The sequence below is a fragment of the Hipposideros armiger genome, unplaced genomic scaffold, assembly GCF_001890085.2.
Source record: "Hipposideros armiger isolate ML-2016 unplaced genomic scaffold, ASM189008v1 scaffold_68, whole genome shotgun sequence".
In the NCBI taxonomy this organism is placed as follows: Eukaryota; Metazoa; Chordata; class Mammalia; order Chiroptera; family Hipposideridae; genus Hipposideros; species Hipposideros armiger.
The window spans coordinates 2,811,587-2,816,089 of NW_017731418.1; the positions used below are offsets into that span (position 1 = coordinate 2,811,587).

The 4,503-nt window shown below is 42.9% G+C and overlaps 1 pseudogene; it reads left to right on the forward strand.

The window, feature by feature from the left end:
* Positions 1-1,285: 1,285 nt before the first annotated feature.
* LOC109382692 (heterogeneous nuclear ribonucleoprotein A3 pseudogene) lies at positions 1,286-2,728 on the forward strand (annotated as a pseudogene).
* The last annotated feature ends 1,775 nt before the right edge of the window (positions 2,729-4,503 follow it).

Sequence of the window (4,503 nt, forward strand, 5' to 3'; positions counted from 1 at the left end):
GTCAAAGAGGCAGCTCTATCTTTTCACACAGGCTCCACACTATCTGTCATACCAGGTACTTCAAATTTCTGTCAAACTCCCCTTAATCTGTTATTCTAGGGACTGGAAGAAGTAATTGATCATTTGACTTGCCTTTAGGTCACTTCCCTGTGTCTCTCGGAGAGAGGGATTAATTAATCTTTGCACTATAAGCGTCTCAAGCAGTAGCGAGAGCAATGCCACCCAGTAGGCAGAACACAGATTTAGGGCACAAGTTGCAAAGTGGCAGCATCTATCAGTTTTGAAGAAGACAGAAAAACGCACTAGCTCAGGAGTTCTCCACCTTGGCACTAATGACATTCTGGGCTGGCTCATCCTTTGTTGGTGGTGGGGGCTGTCTTGCGCAGTGAAGGATGTTAGCAGAAGGATGTGAGCCTCTGACCACTAGATGCCAGTAGCTATTTTAAACAGAGAGGAGTTTAATTCAAGGATTGAGGAGCTCTCAGAACCACATTGGAAAGCTTTGATTTAGTGTCAGCGTCAGACAGACTTGGTTGCAAATCCTCCGTTCTGCCTCTAACCACCTGGGTGCTCTCAGGCAGGTTATTGTATTTCTTTGAACTCTGGTTTCCCCAACTCAGAAATGGTGACTAATCGCTTCTCGGACTAGTTACCTAATGCTCTATCTCCCCACCATGGGAACACAACTAGGACCTAGGTCATTGGGCTGTTGTAAGGATTAAATAGTAAATATACTTAAAGTGCTGGCAGCTGGGCCTAGTGCTGGTAGCTGGGCCTAGTGCTGTAGGGGCTCAGCCTGTATTAACTACTTTTATTATTGTCAAGATTAAATAGTAGCATGTGCAAAGAGTAAGTACAGCGAGGCACACTGTAGGTGAATGATAAATGACACTATTATAATTAGTATTATTATTATTAGTAGTATATCTAATCTACAATAGCAAGGGCTATCTTCTTAGGAAAAGAATTTAAAAGACAATGCCCAGCCACGGGCCACCTCTGGGTCCCCTCTTAATTTCCAGCCAGTTCGCAGAGCAGGTATGAAACGAGTATGCTTATAGTTCAGATACCAAGATACGGAATTTTGGTAGTGCTGATTCTTGAAGTGGTTTGTCTCTCTGCAAAATGAACTGTTCTATTGAAAGTCAGCCCTCGACACAAGGGTTTGTAAAAAAAAATTAAATTAAATTAAAAAAAAATGAACTGTAATGCCATTCATTCCTCAGACCAAACACTTAATGTTGTCTCCAAGGAAGATGAAGAAAAGAGAAGTTAGATATTGAACTCGAGTTGGAAGAGGCGAGTCCGGTCTCAAAATGGAGGGCCATGATGCAAAGGAGCCAGAGCAGTTGAGAAAACTGTTTATTGGTGGTCTGAGCTTTGAAACTACAGATGATAGTTTAAGAGAACATTTTGAGAAATGGGGCACACTCATGGATTGTGTGGTGATGAGAGATCCCCAAACAAAATGTTCCAGGGGCTTTGGTTTTGTTACTTACTCTTGTGTTGAAGAGGTGGATGCAGTCATGTGTGCTCGACCACACAAGGTTGATGGGCGTGTAGTGGAACCAAAGAGAGCTGTTTCTAGAGAGGATTCTGTAAAGCCTGGTGCCCATCTAACAGTGAAGAAAATTTTTGTTGGTGGTATTAAAGAAGATACAGAAGAATATAATTTGAGAGACTACTTTGAAAAGTATGGCAAGATTGAAACCATAGAAGTTATGGAAGACAGGCAGAGTGGGAAAAAAAAGAGGATTTGCTTTTGTAACTTTTGATGATCATGATACAGTTGATAAAATTGTTGTTCAGAAATACCACACTATTAATGGGCATAATCGGGAAGTGAAAAAGGCCCTTTCTAAACAAGAAATGCAGTCTGCTGGATCGCAAAGAGGTCATGGAGGTAGATCTGGCAACTTTATGGGCTGCGGAGGAAACTTCAGAAGTGGTGGGGGTAACTTTGGCCGTGGTGGAAACTTTGGTGGAAGAGGAGGCTATGGTGGTGGAGGTGGCAGCAGAGGGAGTTATGGAGGAGGTGATGGTGGCTATAATGGATTTGGAGGTGATGGTGGCAACTATGGCGGTCCTGGCTATAGCAGTAGAGGAGGCTATGGTGGTGGTGGTGGAGGGCCAGGATATGGAAACCAAGGAGGTGGATATGGCGGCGGTGGTGGTGGATATGATGGTCACAATGAAGGGGAAAATTTTGGCGGTAACTATGGTGGTGGTGGGAGCTACGATGATTTTGGAAATTATAGTGGACAACAGCAATCAAATTATGGACCCATGAAAGGGGGCAGTTTTGGTGGAAGAGGCTCAGGCAGTCCCTATGGTGGTGGTTATGGATCTGGTGGTGGAAGTGGTGGATGTGGTAGCAGAAGGTTCTAAAAACTCAGCAGAAAAGGGCTACAGTTCTTAGCAGGAGAGAGAGCGAGGAGCTGTCAAGAAAGCTGCAAGTTACTTTGAGACAGTCGTCCCAAATGCATTAGAGGAACGGTAAAAATCTGCCACAGAAGGAACGATGATCCACAGTCAGAAAAGTTACTGCAGCTTAAACAGGAAACCCTTCTTGTTCAGGACTGTCATAGCCACAGTTTGCAAAAAGTGCAGCTATTGATTACTGCCATGTAGTGTCAATTAGATGTACATTCCTGAGGTCTTTTATCTGTTGTAGCTTTGTCTTTTTCTTTTTCTTTTCATTACATCAGGTATATTGCCCTGTAAATTGTGGTAGTGGTACCAGGAATAAAAAATAAAGGAATTTTTAACTTTAAAGAAAAAAAAAAGAAAAAGAAGAAAAGAGAAGTTATAAAGAACCCCAGTGTTTTAAACTTTAAATAAGAATGAATATATTATTATGTCTAAAATTTGATAGCAACAACCCACTCCCAGTTCTTTCTTTCTTTCTTTCTTTCTTTCTTTCTTTCTTTCTTTCTTTCTTTCTTTCTTTCTTTCTTTCTTCCTTGCTTGCTTGCTTGCTTGCAAGATTTTATTGGGGAATTGGGTGAGGGGGACAGCCAACTTGTCTTTCAATCTTAGTTGTGGAGGGTGCAGCTAGTTCAGCTCCAAGTCCAGTCACCATCCGGCCGCCCATCGGCAGCTCGTGGCCGCTCAGCTCAAGGTGCCATGCTCAAACTTAGTTGCAGGTGGGTGTAGCCCACCATCCCATGCGGGAGTCAAACCAGCAACCTTGTTGTTAGGAGCATGTGCTCTCACCAGCTGAGCCTGTTGGCAGCTCAGCAGCAGCTCAGCTCCGGTGCAGCTCACTGGCTCAAGTGGGAATCGAACTGGTGACCCTGTTGTTCAGAGCTCGCGTTCTTAACCAAATGAGCCACTCAGCCAGCCTCACTCCCAGTTCTTTCAACTGGAGGTATATATATATATATATATATATATATATATATATATATATATATATGTATATATATATAAAAGTCATATTTATAGATAAGAGAGGTGAATTGACTCCTCCTCTGCTTCACTTTCTTCTGCTCTTTTTCCTTGGATCCCTCTTGTCTCTCCCCATCTGAGTGGCTCCATCACTGTATCTGATCTATCTGCATCTCCTCTGCTTGCAAGTTGGTCTTGCTCCCTCGGGAAGTCTGGGCATCTTTCTCTGCTTGCATTCTCCTGTCTGCCTGTTTCTTGTCTCTTAGCATCTCAGTCCTTTTTTATTTCTCCCTTTGCCTTTTGTTTTCCTTGCCATCTTTTTCTTTTTTCCTTTCATGGCTTTCCTTTAACTGCTGAAGTACATTTATCAAATAAAAGATTTTATGGAGTGTTCTTTAAAAAAAAAATCAAATAGCAAAACAAAAACTTGATCAAAGAACATTTGTAAAAATAAGGAACATTTAAAAATTTCCCTTTGTCAAACAAACTGAAAATGAATCTGGAGGCTTTGCTAGAAATGAGTGATTAAGATTTATTCAAGGGTCTTAGGGCTTGCAAACCGGAAACACAATAGGCAATAACTCCGAGTGTTTCATAGAAGAAAGAAACGCCCCGTGGAGGAGAGTCTGTTCCATGACATAGACACAGTCCAGCCCGTGAGCTGGACCACGCAGCATGGAGGTTCTTGACTCCCAAACCCCCTTAGAGACTGATTTGTAATTGATGTTCATTCTGCAAAACTCAGCATCCCTCCCCTACCTCCTGCTATGTGGTGGGTCCTGGAAGAGGTTGTTGTCCTGACCTGGTCAGACATGTAAACTAATTTCCACACCTGGTGGCATCCTTACCCGTGACTGTTCCCCCTCTTTAACCCTGTAGAATTCTGACCCCTGCCAAGTAGTGCAGAGAATATCCATTTCATCATGCAGACCCCGAGATGCGCTTCCTTTGTATGTTTCTCTCAATAAACGCTGTTAGTTGCCAGACTGGAGTGTCCTTCTCTCTTCCATCTTCCCCTTCCCAGGGGCTTATGGAGGTAGATTTTCAGTCTCTGGGTCTGTGTGTATGAACAGGTTCCTAGAGTAAAAAGAACCTTCTTGCAAAGAATCAGTC